Raw genomic sequence first — 19,608 nt, forward strand, 5'->3', positions numbered from 1 at the left:
TCCCCTGGATAATTTCATGAACTGTGTGGTCCATGGGGTTGCAAAGAGTTGGACAGTACTGAGCAACTTTCACTTTATTGCCATTAAGTGCCTGGGGCTGGAACCCAGATTTCATTTGCTTTCCAAACCTTTAATTTTAACCTTGATCTTTGTTGCTAGCCATGTCAAGGTGGTTGATTACTCTTGAAAAGAAAAAGAAAAAGAGGCCAGGTGGCTTAGCGGTCATCACAACCATGGAGACCACCTTTCCAGATTTGTACTTTCCTGGTTGAGGGATTGCGACATTACCTTTTGGAAGGGGATATCTGAGTTTATCTTACTAAGCTGGGGCTTTCTCCATAGTCTAGGAAAATTGAGAAAGTAGTTCCCCAAACCCCTGGAGTGTGCTGGCTGCTGCAGGTGGCCCTCTACTGGAGGGTCAGAGGAGTGCATGGTGGCAGCCTGCGCAAGGATGCCCGGTTTAAGTCTACAGTGGCGCACGCGTGAACCAGAGCACTGCGGTGGTGACTGGCCAGTGCTAATCCACCTGGGGAAAGTCATTGTGATTAAGACAGCAGTCTCCAAAGTCCTTTTGGGGAAATATGACCAGGATGACAACTGGGATGAAAAAGTTATCCAGAAACTGCAGATTTCTGCTGTCATTCTGCAGCCCAACTACAACCTCATCCTGCTCAATGCTGACATTGCTACTCTGAAGCAGCCTCCTAGACAAGGCCCACACCAGCACCTGTGTCCAGCCCATCTTCCTCTCTGCCGACCTCAACACCTTTTCCCAAGAGTCCCACATACAGAGGCTACTGGAAGGCTCTGGCAACATGAGGAGCACTGGCTTCAAGAATCATCACTGTGTTCTGGGGGTGGTCTGGATGGTAGACTTGTTGCTGTGTGAGGGGTGGCATGAAGACCACTGCATCTAACTGAGTGTCATGGAAAGCCTGTTCCTACTTGATGGGACCCTACCTCCTTTCCCCATATCTGCATGGCAGAGGTGTGTGTGTGTGTGTGTGTCAATATGGGTGTGAATGTGTATGAATGTGTATGTCTGTGTGTGTTCCGTCCACACATCCATCCATCCATGTGTTGCATGAGCCAATATGGACCTGAAATGTGATTTTTTTCCCCTGTGAATTTGGCTGTTCCAGGAAAAGACTTTTGATTTCAGGGACAAAACTCAGTGGAGGACTAGTAAAACTCAGTTTCTGGTAGACCACTGCCTCCTGACTGCTTAGACAGTCATTGGGAAGATATGAGGTTGTACAAGAACTGAATTCTTTGATAAGATATCATTATGAATATCAAAGCAAACCTCCCCATTCAACTAACCCGGTGGCCCTCTCCATCCTCCAATGGAGTAAAGGACATGGGTAGCTCTGGTCAACAGAAGCCTAACTGGAAGAGCTGGATTTCAGGAGACCTGTTTGGAGGCTCCAGTCACACCAAGTTCCAAACTGCTGCCTGCAGACAGCCTAGGACAGTGGAGTTTGGTAAGGTGCATCCCTTATTGCACACTGTCACACTATAGTCTGGTTTTTTTACTTTCCAATCTCCTGTTCACATACAAATAATTTAAAAAAGACTGGTTTCTAACCTATCAAAACTAAAAAGCAGAAACCCCCTCACCTCCTTCTCAAACAAACAAATGAAACAACAAGAAGGAAAAAAAGCCTTGGGGTGGAGTGAATGCCTGGTAGCTTGGTATTTAAAGACACTGAATGCATGGAGAAGAAACTAGAGAAGGAACCTGAGTCTGTTGAATGAACACAAAGGGAAATGCCCCCAGGAAGTCAGAGGGAAAAATGTTTTCTGGAAGGAATGCAAGAGAGGAGCCCAGCTAAGAATCTCATGGGTCACAAGCAGAAGGGAGGAACAGGAAGACTAGAAAGTGACTGAGATAAAAACTGAAGTAAAGCAGCTCAAGACTTTTTGTGAGTTAGTTCCCGGCAGTGGAATTAGGGGATGATTTCCTCTGAAGGGAAGAGGAAGGGAAGATGGTATGAAAGGCACTCCAGGGACTGAGTGGGTGGTGAAGCATTCGTACTTGAGATGCCAAGGACATGTGCAAATTCTCTAATGAGGGTTTTCCAACATCAAGTTCAACTGGTACTGAAGATATTTTAATTTGGCATGTGGCTAGACTTTGATTTAATCTACCTTGTCACTTGATGAAGTGAGCTGCCTTTGTCCCTATGATTATAGCCAATGCAGTGTCTCTATTTATGTAAGACAGCAGGACCTTATGGGGCCTTGGTGGGGCAGACACCCACTCATTTCCTCTGCTTCAGCTCCTCACTGAAGTACCTAGGTAATAGTATCTGGTGCACATTCCCTGAGCTGTTTTACAGATGCTAAAACCCCCATCAAATGCAAGAAATTAACTACTTGATGACCATGGTCACATATTCAGTTCAGTTCAGTTCAGTTCAGTCGCTCAGTCGTGTCCGACTCTTGGCGATCCCATGAATCGCAGCACGCCAGGCCTCCCTGTCCATCACCAACTCCCGGAGTTCACTCAGACTCACGTCCATTGAGTCAGTGATGCCATCCAGACATCTCATCCTCTGTCGTTCCTTTCTCCTCCTGCCCCCAATCCCTCCCAGCATCAGAGTCTTTTCCAATGAGTCAACTCTTCGCATGAGGTGGCCAAAGTACTGGAGTTTCAGCTTCAGCATCATTCCCTCCAAAGAAATCCCAGGGCTGATCTCCTTCAGAATGGACTGGTTGGATCTCCCTGCAGTCCAAGGGACTCTCAAGAGTCTTCTCCAACACCACAGTTCAAAAGCATCAATTCTTCGGTGCTCAGCTTTCCTCACAGTCCAACTCTCACATCCATACATGACTACTGGAAAAACCATAGCCTTGACTAAACAGACCTTTGTTGGCAAAGTAAATGTCTCTGCTTTTCAATATGCTATCTAGGTTGGTCATAACCCTGAAATGACCCTCCCTCACCTTATCTCTAAAAATGCTCTGCTGAAAACGGGACTATTTCATCCCTTTTTGTGGTTGAGTGATATCCAATGGTATACATGTACCACATCTTTATCCATTCCTCTGTTGATACAAAACAGTGCAATTTGCAGAAATGTGAATAGATCTTACAGACTGTCATGTAGAGTGAAATAATAAAGAGAAAAACAAATATTGCACAATATGGCTTACAAATAGAATCTAAAAAATGGTACGGGTAAACTTTATTTATAAAGCTTGGTGTCCATAAGTTGTAGAGAACAGATATAGAGAACAAACTTATGGACACCAAGGTGGGAAGTGGGGGGTGGCATGAATTGGGAGATTGAGACTGACATATATACACTGCTATGTATAACAGATAACTAATGAGAACCTACTGGATGGCACATGGAACTCTAATAAGTGCTTTGTGATAATCAAAATGGGAAGGGAATCTAAAAAAATAAAAGAGGGGATGTATGTATATATAACTGATTCACTTTGCTGTACAGCAGAAACTAATACAACATTGTACAGCAATTATACTCCAATAAAAATTTTAAACAAATGCCTTGCTGAAACCCTTTGTGGAGTTCAGGTGTCTTGTGTACTAGCTGCTCTGGACTCTGCTTGATGCCCTGCAATAAACACTGTATTTTCCTTCACCACCAACTCATGTCATTATGTTGACTTTGCTGCATGTGGGAGAGGGGATCCAAGTTTGGTTGAGTAACACTTTCAAGACAATAAAAGATATATCTCACTTTAAATATCTTAAAAGTTTATACAACTTCAGATTTTAAATATCAGTCTTTGACTCTCTTTGCTTAATGTTTTCTGGAGGTCAGAAAGAGGGGTTAACTGTTTATGTTGACTACAGGGAATGCTACTGCTTATTTTAACCTAGGTTTGTAGGTTTTGAGAAGGGTATTCCTAGCATTTGCTGCAGTTGGCTTCCTCAAGTTTAAATGGGAACCAAGATTCAGAACCAAGATTTTGTTGGACCAGTGGGAAGACTCTGGAAATTAAGCCATTGGTTAGGCTGAATCTGGCCCAGATACTTTAAAGCCTTGGGGGAATAGTCATAAGATCATAATTTTGGCCTAAAGATATTGTAATGCTGTTTTTTCATAAGTCAGTTCATAATGAACTTTGTTAGTTTTTTTCCTGAAACATTTTAGTAATATACTGTCCTTGAGGAAAAGTTTATATAATACTTATGTTTTGACTTATTTTATAGAACACTCAAGTAATGTATAACAAAGACTTTTTCTCAAGTGCTTACTATTTTGAAATCACTGTGTTATAGATGCTATCTTTAATTTCTTTCTCAATATGCCCCATTTTGAAACTTATACTATCCAATATTTTGGTATTTCCAAGGTCACTCATTTTTTTCTCATAATAAATCTGATAACAAATCTTGATTTTTGAAGTGTTACATTTCATATCATGTGTCCACACAAAATTAATGTACTGTGTGTATTAAATATTCTTCATCAATGAATATTTTTCATCCTTAGTTCTTATAAGCCTAGAGTACTTGCAAGAATATTTTGGTGAATGATTTAACCCATGGAAATTATGGGTCTTAATGAAAATTTATTGAATGGGCAAAAAAATTAATAAATTTGGACTGATTACCAGCACATTAAAAATAGAGGAGAACCAAGAATGTGAATATAACCACATTCTTTTTTTTAAATTTAAATTTATATCAAAGGAGTGAAAAGTGGAAGAGCTCACAGTGCCATTATAATAGTGTGTGTATATTTTCAGCACCTAAGAACTCTAAGTTGAAATATATCATGTGGGATGCTATTTCTACCAACTGCATTTTTGGAGATAATTTAGAAAATAAACACATATCAGTATACTCATTTGATCACATGAAGAACAGTAAACAGAAGTTCTACTTATCCCCCAGGGCCTTTGTCATGATTAAACAGGAATAATCCATCCAGAGCTTCTGAACTAAGTTATCCAATAAGCATAGGAGTTAAACATTACCTAAGATTGCTAGAAAAATTTCTAGGCATTCATTTTCAAAGCAGATAAACTATGACAATCACTACAGCATTATTGCAGGTTTAATTCCTTAAACATTTTGCAGTTATTAGATTCTAAGTAGGGGCTTTCCAGGTTGCACTAGTGGTAAATATGTCGCCTGCCAATGCAGGGGACATAAGAAGTGCAGGTTCGATCCCTGGGTTGGGAGGATACCTGGGAGGAAGGTATGGCAACCCACTCCAGTATTCTTGCCTGGAGAAGCCCGACAGAGGAACCTGGTGGGCTATAGTCTCATGTGGTCTCACACTACTGAAGAAAAAATTTTTCTCGGTGAAACAGTGTTGGGCTGTGCTTAGTCACTCAGTCATGTCTGACTCTGTGACCCCATGGACGACTCCATGTGCGACCCCACCAGTCTCCTCTGTCCAGGGGGATTCTCCATGCCCTCCTCCGGGATCGAACCTAGGTCTCCCACATTGAGGGTGGATTCTCTACCGTCTGAACCACCAGTGAAAAGTGAAGTTCCTTAGTCATGTCTGACTGTTTGCAACCCCATAGACTGTAGCCTACAGGCTTCTCCATAGATGGGATTTTCCAGGCAAGAGTACCGGAGTGGGTTGCCATTTCCTCCTCCAGGGGATCTTCCCGACCTAGGAATTGAACTCGGGTGTCCTGCATTGCAGGTGGATTCTTTACCAGCTGAGCTACCAGGAAAACAGTGTTAGATGATATAAATGAGTGGGCTAGTCTTCATTCTCTTTAACATTATGAAATCAATTGAAGAAACATTCAAACCTTGTTTTATATATAGTTTTATATAGTTTAAATGAGCAGAATTTTGAGGGGTATTGAGGAGCTAATCACTTTAATTCATTTTTAGCATCACAAACACAAGACACAGATTAATAACAAATAAGGTGTTCCATACTTGAGTAACTGGAGAACGGAATGTTTTACCAGTTAAAGTGGTTAGCTTCTGGATATCCACTCAAAATTCTGCTCATTTAAACTACGTATTATGAAAGAAGTTTTGAACGTTTCATTAATTCCTAGGAAAGTCTCTTTCTTGTTAAGGTACAAGTAATATATATCCTAATACGAATCAAATCATTTGGGGGAAATCCTTCCTAAAGGTTTAAGCTTGACCATGAGTACAACTTTGAAGACCTTAATTAGAGAAATAGCCCTGCATTATTTAAACAGTTCCTATATAGACCTGTATGCAAATCTATTTTTCAGGTCAGGTATTCAAAGAAATTAAGAAAAATTCTTGCAAAAGCCACCTTCAAGATCTTCAGAAAAATATTCCTAACTGAATGTAAATCTGCAAAGCTGCCCAGTTAGCCTCATTGATTAGCTTCTAATGCAGCATTTCCTGGCTGACTTGGGAAGTGTTGGTGAATCTCAGTGCCTGAATGAATCTTGACTCTGATGCTGGGCATCACTTCCTGTTTTTAGCCCAACCCTCAAGAAAAGGTGGACTTTCCCAGTGACACAGTGGTAAAGAATACTCCTGCTAAGAGACATATGTTCAATCCCTAGGCGGGGAAGATCCCCTGGAGTAGAAAATGGCAATCCACTCCAGTATTCTTGCCTGGGAAATTCCATGGAGAGAGAACCCTGGTGGGCTACAGTCCATAGGTTTGCAAAGAGTCAGACCTGACTGAGCACACACACACAAGCAAAGGCTTTCAAACATCACTGTTCTGTTTTATTATGCCTGCCAATGAAAAACATCACCAAACAGGCTAAATAAAAAATGAGATTTCCAAGAAATATTTTCTAAACAGAACAGCCAATTTCAGTGATGGATTAAGCAAAATGGTAGCCAAGCTTTTTCTCTTGTCATTATTTGACCAATACTTCCAAATATATTATTCAGTATTCTCAGTTGTAAAGTTCCTGAAGCATCTTTTCAACTGCTAATACACCTCCCAATTTGTGATTAATGAACAAAGCATGTACACACAATTCCTTTAAAATAAATACAGCACCTGGGGGATTTTAGAAAATTCAGGGATTTTCAGGTAATTGAGAGCTTTGAAAAGAGCACTTTAGAAGTCAAACCTTAGAATCAGTTTGTAGTGAGGGAACTATAAGCTTTTTGGTAGAGAGACAGAAAATGGAAAGCAAGAGAATTCTCATTCTATAAAGAGGACTCAAATCAGTCCAAAATATGATTTTTTTCTTGAATTGAGAAACTCAATATTCATGAGGTAGATTTCCACCTCTCCCCCACCCTCCTCTGCCCCCTCATCTATCTTGCTTTTTAGCCTTAGCAGTGAACTCTACTACAATTAATGTCTTTTACATATGTGTGAAATTAGTCAGGAATGAAATGAACTCCAGATCTCTGGATCCTTGCCTCTCTTCCATGGAATTACTGGCAGACTATGAAGTACTGTACCATGAAGGAAGAATATGAAGGCCAATGTGTCTACTTATATGTGTCTGCATATAACTTGTTATTATTTGCAAGTCTTAATGCTAACCATCACTTCAAGTTTTGTAGGATGTAATCTGGTACATGTAAATAAAACTCGGGGTTCCTGAAACCAAAACATAAAAGTAGCATATTGCAATCAAAGAGCAGATGTTTTGTGATGTCAAGCTGAATATTTATGGTCTTGTTTCAAGCCAATCACCGAAACTGACAATTTGTCACAAATTATTTGCCTGTCTAAATAAGCAATTTCATTAGAAAGATGTTTAAAAGTTTGCTTTTCAAACAAACCAATTAAAAAAAAAACTCAGATTTTTAATCTTATGGAAAGGAAAGAAAGTCAATACAAGACTGAGGTAGAAAAACTCTACAAAATACATTCAAGAGTTTCTGATTAGTAGTAACAAGTGACCCATAACAACTAGCTTAGATATCTCTTAGATTGTGCTAAACACTCCAATTTACCTGAAAGTTGAAAAAATTACTCTCAATTTGGTTTCTGCTAATTTAAGTGCTCAATCAAATTAACTTTAGTGATTAAATTTGATATAAAAAGCATGTTTGATGAACATCTCATTTATTAGTTGGTCTTGGAAGTGTTTCCAGTTCATTCTGGCTTTTTAGAGAAGGGCTCAGAAAGAAACTTGAGAAACTATTTTTTTGTAGACAAACACATAATTTTCCCTTTTTATTTTAGATGAGGGATACAATTACAGTACCCACTCCAGTGCTCTTGCCTGGAGAATCCCATGGACAGAGGAGCTTGGTGGGCTGCAGTCCATAGGGTTGCAAAGAGTCAGAAACGACTGAAGCGACAGCATGCACACACAATTACAGTAAGGCTCCTGTATAAGAACAAGTTCCATTCTGGGAGCATATTCGTAAGTCTAATTTGTTCAAAAGTCCAATTTGTTCATAAGTCCAACAAAGTTAGCCTCGGTACCCAACAAACACAATTGGTTATATAGTTCAATTCAGTTCAGTCTCTTGGTTGTGTCCAACTCTTTGTGACCTCATGGACTGCAACATGCCAGGCTTCCCTGTCCATCACCAACTCCCAGAGCTTGCTCAAACTCATGTCCATCGAGTTGGTGAGCCAGCCAATCATCTCATCCTCTGTCATCCCCTTCTCTTCCTGCCTTCAATCTTTCTCAGCATAGGTTATATAGTGCTGTACTTTAATGGGTTTATGATACTTTTCACACAAATACATAAAAAGCAAACACAAACACACAAAAATAAAATATTTTGAATCATACTGTACAGTACCTTGAAAAGTAAAATAGTATGGTACCACAGCTGGCATACCAGGGCTGGCATCAAGTGACAGGCAAGAAGAATTACTGACTATAGGAGGGAGAGGAGGTGGGAGATTGCAGAGCTGAAAGATCGTCAGCAATAGGAGATGGAGGGCAAGCTGAAATTTTACTCATGCCAGACACTGATGGCACAGATTCTGGTTTCTTGCTGGATTTAATTCTATCTACCTGCTTGAAAAAACAGTCCAGTGATGTCTGGGTAGTAGCTCATTTTTTTTATCATGAAAATGAAAGTCACTCAGTTGTGTCCAACTCTTTGCGACTCCATGGACTATACAGTCTGTGGAATTCTCCAGCGTAGGATACTGGAGTGGATAGCCTTTCCCTTCTCCGGGGGAACTTCCCAACCCAGGGATTGAACCCATATCTTCCGCATTGCATGTGAATTCTTTACCAGCTGATCCACAAGGGAAGCCCAAGAATACTGGAGTGAGTAGCCTATTCCTTCTCCAGCGGATCTTTCCAACCCAGGAATCAAATTAGGATCTCCTGCATTGCAGGCAGATTCTTTACCAACTGAGCTATCAGGGAAGCTTTCTCATCACAGATGACATGATAACACTGGACTGCATTCTGAATGCCTGCTGCAACCTTCATGTACCAGTCTATATTGGGGTGCTTTACCTCAAAAATTAACAGTGCCTCCCAGATGAAGAAAATCCCCTTGCCGTTTCCTGCATCATGAGTCTCTTTGTTTCTTCAATTTCTTCTACTTTCTCTTGATTCTCTTGGCTCTTTCTCTGGGACTCCATTTCCAACAGTACTTCATCAGTAAGCTCCATGTTTACATCTTTGAAAGTTCAAAATGTGAAGGTTCACATGTAGAGAACTCATTGTACTCACCATATTTCTCTTATGCTAAGACATGGAAGTACATAATTAAGTAGAACCATAAATAATGGCACTTAAGTCTAAACGGTTTAGTGAAACTTGAGCCCTCCATTCAACATCTCTAGCCTCTTGTTACTCTGTCTTTACTGGAGTGTTTCGGCAACATGTTGTCTGACTGAGCTTTAAAGTTGTATCAGTCACAAATCCACTCAGATTTTTGAGTGCCTACTATATGACACAAACATAGTCCTAAGAAATGGAGATACCACATTGAAGCAAACACAATCCCTGTCTGTGTGGAATATATAAACTATTTTTTTCTCTTTTTTTCATTATGTCAGATCTTATATCTCTGCAGCTATCTTTTGTTATCAGTTTTCATCATATCTACCTTTTGCTCCTATCATCTGAAAACTTAACTAGGCCTTCTTTTGTTTACTGATCTATACACTGATCTTTACATGAAATCTGATTTTTAAGGCGTTTTGAAGGTGAAAATTTGAGTTAGTGGTATAGTTTACCTGTAAAACATTTCAGCTAAAACCTGCATGATTCTGAGGTGTTAAAACAGATGTACTGAAAGTTTTACCATTTTCTCTGCTCTGGTTCACATTCCTAAGCTTGCTTCATTAAAGCTCAGTGAGTAAAACTGATTGACAAGTAAAGCAATGTAAATGCAAATGTCTCAATCTGTAATAGGGCAGCCCCTTTAGAAGGGAACTGATGGCTCTGTAAATACAATACTCACTAAGTACTTATTCATATATTGAGAATCACCTGCAAAAAATATCATTTTGTCCTTAGAAATATTTTGTTGTTGCTTTATTGATAGTCACCAAAATTATTTTTTAATAATTTAAAACCTTAATTTTCTGCAGGTTATATATGAAAAAGAATTCAGCATATAATCTCACGCACTAGAAGACCAATTATTCTTTGAACCAAAGTTACCACCACCAGTAATGGAATGCCAATCATATTTTCTTAATTGGCTCATGAATATGTTAAAGGACTAGAGTTATGACTCTGCATATTTATTAATCCTATGTTTTCCTATTTATCTAGTAATATGAACTTTGACAAAGAACTTATATTGACTTGATTTATTTTTAATTTATGAAAAACCATATTTTATGTCTCATTTTAATATCTTCACAGTGTATACAGAATAATTAATAATTTTATCATTCCAATACATGGTATATGGATTATATTCAGACCTGACCTTTATTTTATATTAATGCAAAATCTCCTCTTCAATACTTCTAAATGTTACTTTTACTTTGTCAAGTAGATCCAGATGTTATAATTGTCCTTATACAGAATATTATCTGTCATCGTTGTTTTCATTATGAATGAAAGCATCCATTTTATTAGCATAATCCTCTATCAACACTCTGGTGCTAAATATGTTCTAGTTGATAAATATTGGCAAAAGGGATCATCTGAATAAAAGGAGGAGAATGCTTCTGGAATCTTTTTATTTCTGTTACAATGACTATCTTTTTGCTTTCAGACCAGGAAGAACCAGAGGAAGTACGGAAGCATTTGTCATCCTTGAATAGACGGTCTGGCACCAATCATGAGGATGATTCAGTTAATGATGGAAGAAAAAGCAGAAAGGAGAGAAAAGTTCCAATGTGTGAGCAGATCTAAGTGGGGAATTGAGTCACCAACCAAAGTGTTTTTCGCTGTACAATTACTCTTCACTCCCAAGCACAGTTGCCACATCCAGCTGTCAGAATGAAAGGACTATTTCCTAATGTATTGTCCTATCCAGGCTGAATCCATGGGAAATTGGCCTGTTGATATAATAGGATCACATTTTTGCCTACTAGTGAGTGAGATATGAAAATCTTCACTACTGTGTACCAGGTCAGTGCTTCTCAACCTTGGTTCTGGTCATGGGGATTCTTGAGATAAAATCAGATAAAATATTTAAACCCTCTTCTCAGAAAAGTGCACACACATGCACAAATTTCTGTAAACAATTTGAAGTGATTCACTTGTTTCCAAATACCCAATTATGATTCTTCCTTGGGCCATAGATTTCAGGTTAGGGATCTTCTATATTAGAGATGAGGGAAGTAGTTTTTAACAGTATTCCATGTATCAGATATAATAATAATTTTTTGTTGTTAATTTGCTATGTATGACTCTTTGCAACCCCATGGACTACAGCATGCCAGGCTTCTCTGTCCTTCACTATCTCCTAGAGTTTGCTCAAACTCAGATCCATAGAGTGGGTGATGCCATCCAGCCATCTCATTCTCTATCACCCCCTGCTCCTCCTGCCCTCAATCTTTCCCAGCATCAGGGTCTTTTCCAATGGGTTGGCTCTTTGCATCAGGTGTCCAGAGTATTGGAGCTCTAGCTTCAGCATCAGTCCTTCTAATGAATACTCAAGGTTGATTTCCTTTAAGACTGCCTGGTATGATCTTCCTATCCAAGGGGCTCTAGCACCACAGTTCAAAAGCATCAGTTCTTCTACACTCAGTCTTCTTTATGGTCCAAGTCTCACATCTGTACATGACTACTGGAAAAACCATGGCTTTAACAATACAGACCTTTGTTGGCAAAATGATGTTCCTGCTTTGTAATATGCTGTCTCGGTTTGTCATAGCTTTCCTTCCAAGGAGCAAGTTAAAAATTTTTAAAATAAGCTGATGAGCATCAGAGACTTGTTTGTAGTTAAGCAACCGATCACTGAGGACTTCAGAATACTAGTCTCTTCATTGGTACTTACTGCTACATTTTCTCACTCTCTTTTCTCTGTTTTCTATCCTGTGTAGCTAATATTTCAAATTGTGTTCAGGACAGATTCCTGGCTCTCAGATCCCTAGAATATCACTTTGTGTCCCCTTGCTTTCACCCAGGCCAATATTTACTCATTTCCCCACTGCAAGCTCCTACTCTGCTTTATGACTGGCCTTCTGTGTCACACTGTCTCTAATTTCACCAGCTGCCCAGCATCTAAATCTTCTGATATATAAGCCCCATACCCTCATGTACCCTCCCCCCACCAAAAACCCCTCCAGGTTTAGTTCCACATCCGTTCCTAAGCCAATGCTAACTGAGGCAGGAAGTAGATCTTGGCTTAGTGAGTCTTGGAATTAAATTACTTTAACAAGATCCATTGATCTAAACTCCAACAGCTGGGCCTGTACGTGTCCATGTCTGCCAACCAGATAGGAATCCAATGTGTCTTGTTTATGCTTTAGGTGCCTCTGTAGTTTCCAGTTCAAGGTATTCCCTTTGACAGCTTGTGAAGACTTTTACTCTCTTGCAAATTAAATAAAAGAATATTCCTGGAGAGTTAAAATGTTAGGTAATAACACCAAAGCACAGATAAGTTAAATTATGGGAAAAACAAAGACAGGTTTCATGCTAACAGATCTGATTGTGATGTGGTTATCAAAATAGATTTATTTAAATAAAGACTATCTCTTATAAAATCAAGCTTTGCCAGTCATAGAAATAGAGAATATGAAGAGTTACAGAAGGTAAAGCTTGGCAGTATTAATGCAAGAATAGTCAAGGGAATGGTTGCCTTCTAAATACCCACTTTGAGACTCAAAAACTTCCTTCCCAAGAAAGACATCCCTCTTATGAAGAGAGAAGCAAGAAACTGAAGGTTATGGACGCAGTGGGTTCTGTATCCATTCACAACAAGAAAATTTTATAATAAAGTAGATGTGTTTTATGTTATCTTAGCCTAATGGCATTAAGCAATTTATACATCATATCACCCCTGCTTACTTAGTTACTATCTAATTATGATTTGCTTTTTTAATTAGTTTTTTCTGCAGGCAAACATTAATTGCTCATACAGATGATAAATATCTTTGTTATCTATGACAACGATTTTTCAAGACAACTTAATAAAGTGGTCTTTGAATATTATTTGATTTCTCTGAAAACCAGACTGTGGCTGAACACTTGCTGAGGCCAGAAATCTGCTGTGTGTCAGTTAGATTTCTCATTGAGTAATTGCAAGTCAGTATTTATGTGACTTCTATAGTCTTAGATGCATTTGATTACAATCATTCAGTCTCTTATCACTCATTTTTCTGACCACCATCAAGAAGGGGAGGTTGTACATTCATTGCAGAAGGCAGATCCCTTAAGTGACTTAACTAATTGAGGCAGTTCCTAGGGAGACCCCATCCAGAACCAGGTAGCTTTCCCTTTATGGTACCAGAACAAATTTTATCCTTCTGAATAGATTTTTACAGTGTTTGCTCTAAGTTAGTATCATGTTTATCTTTGCTCCCAACTCTTTGGTCAATCTAATTCTTTGGCTTATTATGTATCTAGCCCCTGGCTTTGCCATGAACTCTAGCCATTTGGATGGTATCCAGAGGCCTAGAGACAAAGATTTGGCTTGACTGTGAATTGATGATAAACTTGCCGAGTGCCTGGCTCAAGATCTGTGCTATAGCTCGTCCCTGTCTCTATGGATTCCTGGCTGAGGGCCTTTCATATAGAGAAAAAACTGAAAATGATACATCTTGGCCACTGAGTGTTTGATGACCATCTGGATCCTCCCCTCTGGTGTCCAACGTTCCAAGAGAGGGGAGCAGGCATAGTGACCTGGTTTATGTCTGAAGTTTCTATATCTTTCGAAAAGTCTCCTTGAACTGTCCTTACCAAACTAGAACCTATGGGCAGATCAGTTTTCCCAACACTTTCTTCTGCTTGGTTCCAATTTTCTTTCCATTACTAATGGTCATCTTGTAGAGGATCTTAAATAACAGTATGAGAAATATTAATAGATCCATACGTAAGTCATATCATCTCATCAGGGGAAGTTGTACCCTCCACAGACTCATAGGACAGAAAATGCAGAATGGATTAAAAAAGGAGGATGCTTTTAGATAGCATCTAGACAGTCTAAATAGGGGTCTGACATCTGCTCTGTGTGTGTGTGTGTAAATAATGTTTAATAGAATGTAGCTGTCTTCATTTGGGATTCCCTGGTGGCTCAGAGGGTAAAGAGTCTACCAGCAATGTGGGAGACCTGAGTTTGATTCCTGAGTCAGGAAGATCCCCTGGAGAAGAAAATGGCAACCCACTCCTTTATCTTTGCCTGGAAAATCCCATGGACAGAGGAGGAGCCTGGCGGGCTACAGTCCACAGGGTTGCAAAGAGTTGGACATGACTGAGTGACTTCATTTTCACTTTCTTTCATACTCATTCATGTGTGTATTTTGTATGGTAGCTTTTGCTCTGCTCCAGAAGAGCTGAGTTGGAGAAGGCAACGGCAGCCCACTCCAGTACTCTTGCCTGGCAAATCCCATGGATGGAGGAGCCTGGTAGGCTGCAGTCCATGGGGTCTCTAAGAGTTGGACACGACTGAGTGACTTCACTTTCCCTTTTCACGTTCATGCATTGGAGAAGGAAATGGCAACCCACTCCAGTGTTCTTGCCTGGAGAATCCCAGGGATGGGGAAACCTGGTGGGCTGCCATCTTTGGGGTTGCACAGAGTTGGACATGACTGAAGAGACTTAGCAGCAGCAGCAGAAGAGTTGAGCAGTTGTGACAGAGACCTATGCAAAGACCAAAATATTTACTATCTGGTCATTAACAGAAAAAAGTTTTCAAACTCTTGGTTTACATGACAATCATAGAGACTTAGACTAATTACAGGGTTAGCAGTAAGAATGAAAAACATAGTTATGAAGAACATTGAAGAATTTTTATTGCAATTTTATTGAAATGCCTAAGAGGTTTTTATAAGTCTACTTCAGATATTACATTTCAACTTTTCGGGTAGTTTTCTCAGTGTGAGTTATAGGCACTTCACCCACTCCCCATCCCCAAAATACCACCCCCCACAAAAAAAAAAAAAAAGGAAAAAGGAAAAGAGTAGACAAAAAGGAAAAGAAGAGTCTATTCTGACATTCTAGCTTGTCAGAAAATAGTAATGTATTACCTATGAAACAATGCCTGTTTTCCTCTGGAACCCTATGATTTGGGGTATAACAAACTCAATCATAAATAAAATGGAATGATAGTGAAGGCAGAAGAAATGCATGGTGTATTTGCTAAGGCGCAGCTTCAGACAAAGTGGGAAAATGGTAAAACTCTGAGAAATAAGCAATGGACATGTCTGAATTCTCTAGAGAAATAAAATTAGTTCTCTAGAAAGATAAATATATGAATATGCAGTTGGCTAGAGAGATGCATAGAATCCTATTATGTTAACTGAAATTCTTCTCTATGTGATATGATATATTTCCCTTTTTTTCCAGTGACCTTTCCCCTATTAATTCATTAACACGCAATGTCTCAGGGGATAAATTACATTGAATATAGTGAACAAAATGTCAATACCTTGGCTTCTGAGTTCCAAAATACACTCTTGAGACTCATAGTAGAGACATAGTCTCGAAAGCTAGAGCTTTTGACCTATAAGGGTCAGCATATTGTATTTCTAAAAGGCTAAGCCAGAACAGAAGCCTATCCTTGGACTTTAGTTAAAGATTGTCGAAACTGGGGGAGGGAGGAGAACTGAAGAGGATGCCACCACTCTGCTTTAGAAGCTTGTATTGAGACCTGTGACTTCCCTAAGATAAGCTAGAACTGAACTGCTAGTGGGTAGAGTGCTCTACCACCTCTTACTGCGCTTGGGGCAGGGTGGTGTGGAATACAGAAAGTGCCTGTGACTTGTATTTCAGAGGGTGACTGGAGAGCAGGCAAACCTTGTATGTCGGCATACCCTGTGTCCTGCATAATCCCTAAACTATGGAGTAGCAATGGCTGCAGAAGTCACCAGGCTGATGGGTTTCAGGCAGCTCCACAGAATTTGAGGAGGATAGTCAGTTACTAATACTTGCTTCTGTATCCTTCAAATAGGGTCTGGATGTAGCTGAGAACTGAGAATCAAAAAGGTTTGTTGTGGAAAGAAGATATAGAAGGCTTGACCTTGGGAAGGAAGACTAGACGGTATGTAGGAGATCTCATTAAAGACCTACAAGAGTAAATGTGAACAAACAAATGTGTGAACAGATGACATGGGAGAGGATCCGCATCTACTCCTCTACCCCTGCGTGGTATTGTGAACTAAATAAAAAAACCGGATACAATTCTAGAGATAAGGATAGTGGGAAAACCTAACTGACTGAAAAAATTCTATTGTTTCTGTGAAAATACCTCATTGACTTCTCAAACTCTGGTGGGAATGAATTAACACTGAATTAAATAAGATAAGGTTTTGGCGAGTAGATGGAATGTTTACCTGAAGGTGAGAATAACTATTTAAAAAATATATAGTAGGGATTTTATATTCTAAATATTTGCACTCACTGTTTATCAAGAGAATTTTCAAAATTGTTTGCCTTTTGGAAGTAAGATAATGACCATTTGGGGGGCATGTTTTGTAATATGCTTAAGATTATGACTATTTTGAATGTTTTGTATTATGCTTAAGGTTTTACCACGGGCATGTATTATTTTAGTAAATATGAACACTGATCTGTTCCAGAAGTACTGAGTTGGCTTCAAAGTTTTTTTTTTTTTTTTAAGTGTACAGAGATTGTACAAAGATAATTTTGGTCCTATTGATAGCCTATGGTGAATGATGTCTAATTCATGGTCTCTGAAGAAGATTTAGCATCAGGACCAGGGACCAGGGACTGGGCTTGATCACTCAAGAGCTTTTGTTTGTAACAGTTTTATTGAAGTGAAAAAGGGACAGAGAAAGCTTCTGACACAGACATCAGAAAGGGGATGGAGAGTGCCCCCCTCACTAGTCTTAGCAAGGGAGTTACATATTTTTCAAATTGGTTATTACAGTAAATCAAAAGAATGTCTCAAGGTTGTAAAGATCTTACTAGATCCACTCCCACAGTTTACATTTTAAGATAACAGGGTTAAAATTTAACAACAGAAAGATTTTACCAGACCCACTCCCATTCTAAAATATCAGGATTAGTCAGAAGGCTTTCAGGAAGGAGAAACTGTCCTTAAGTTGGATACATTGTTGTTGTATAATCCTTAGTACAGAGTTTAAAATGCAGAATTCACACTTCAATTCGGCCTTAAATTGAAGAAAGTAGGGAAAATCACTAAACCATTCAGATATGACCTAAATCAAATCCCTTATGGGATTACACAGAAAGTGAGATATAGATTTAAGAGATTAGATCTGATAGACAGAGTGCCTGATGAACTATGGATAGAGGTTTGTGACATTGTACAGGAGACAAGGAGCAAGACCATCCCCAAGAAAAAGAAAGGCAAAAAGGCAAAATGGCTGTCTGAGGAGACCTTACAAATAGCTGTGAAAAGAAGAGAAGTGAAAAGCAAAGGAGAAAAGAAAAGATATGCCCATTTGAATGCAGAGTTCCAAAGAATAGCAAGGAGAGCAGATAAGAAAGCCTCAGTGATCAGTGCAAAGAAATAGAGGAAAACAACAGAATGGGAAAGACTAGAGATCTCTTCAAGAAAATTAGAGATACCAAGGGAACATTTCATGCAAAGATGGGCTCGATAAAGGACAGAAATGGTCTGGACCTAACAGAAGCAAAAGATATTAAGAAGAGGTGGCAAGAATACACAGAAGAACTATACTAAAAAGATCTTCATGATAATCATGATGGTGTGATCACTCACCTAGATAATCACAATTAATCTTCCAGATAATCATGATGGTGTGATCATTCACCTAGAGCCAGACATTTTGAAATGCAAAGTCAAGTGGGTCTTAGGAAGCATCACTACAAACAAAGCTAGTGGAGGTGATGGAATTCCAGTTGAGCTATTTCAAATCCTAAAAGATGATGCTGTGAAAGTGCTGCACTCAATATGCAAGCAAATTTGGGCAACTCAACAGTGGCCACAGGACTGGAAAAGGTCAGTTTTCATTCCAATCCCAAAGAAAGGCAATGCCAAAGAATGCTCAAACTACTGCACAATTGCACTGATCTCACACGCTAGTAAAGTAATGCTCAAAATTCTCCAAGCCAGGCTTCAGCAATATGTGAACCATGAACTTCCAGATGTTCAAGCTGGTTTTAGTAAAGGCAAAGGAACCAGAGATCAAATTGCCAACATCTGATGGATCATTTAAATAGCAAGTCAGTTCCAGATAAAACATCTATTTCTGCTTTATTGACTATGCCAAAGCCTTTGGCTGTGTGGATCACCACAAACTATGGAAAATTCTTTAAGAGATGAGAATACCAGGCCATCTGAACTGCCTCTTGAGAAATCTGTGTACAGGTCAAGAAGTAACAGTTAGAAGTGTACATGGAACAACAGACTGGTCCCAAATGATGAAAGGAGTATGTCAAGGCTGCATATTGTCACCCTGCTTATTTAACTTATATGCAGAGTATATCATGAGAAATGCTGGGCTGGATGAAACACAAGCTGGAATCAAGATTGGGGGCAGAAATATCAATAACCTCAGATATGCAGATGATACCACATTTATGGCAGAAATTGAAGAACTAAAGAGCCTCTTGATGAAAGTGAAAGAGGAGAGTGAAAAAGTTGGCTTAAAGTTCAACATTCAGAAAACTAAGATCATGGCATCTGGTCCCATGACTGCATGGCAAATAGATGGGGAAACAGCGGCAGACTTTATTTTTGGGGGCTCCAAAATCACTGCAGATGGTGACTGCAGCCATGAAATTAAAAGACGCTTACTCCTTGCAAGAAAAGTTATGACCAACCTAGACAGCATATTAAAAAGCAGAGATATAGTTTTGCCAAGAAAAGTCTGTCTAGTCAAGGCTATGATTTTTCCAGGAGTCACGTATGGATGAGAGAGTTGGACTATAAAGAAAGTTGAGTGCTGAAGAACTGATGCTCTTGAACTGTGGTATTGGCGGACTCTTGAGTGTCCCTTGGACTGCAAGGACATCCAACCAGTTCATCCTAAAGGAGATCAGTCCTGAATATTCATTGGAAGGACTGATGCTAAAGCTGAAACTCCAATACTTTGGCCACCTGATTGTGAAGAACTGACTCACTAGAAAAGACCCTGATACTGGGAAAGATTGAAGGCGGGAGAAGAGGGCAACAGAGGATGAGATGGTTGGATGATA

Source organism: Ovis aries, chromosome 10 (genome assembly GCF_016772045.2).
Source record: "Ovis aries strain OAR_USU_Benz2616 breed Rambouillet chromosome 10, ARS-UI_Ramb_v3.0, whole genome shotgun sequence".
Classification (NCBI taxonomy): domain Eukaryota; kingdom Metazoa; phylum Chordata; class Mammalia; order Artiodactyla; family Bovidae; genus Ovis; species Ovis aries.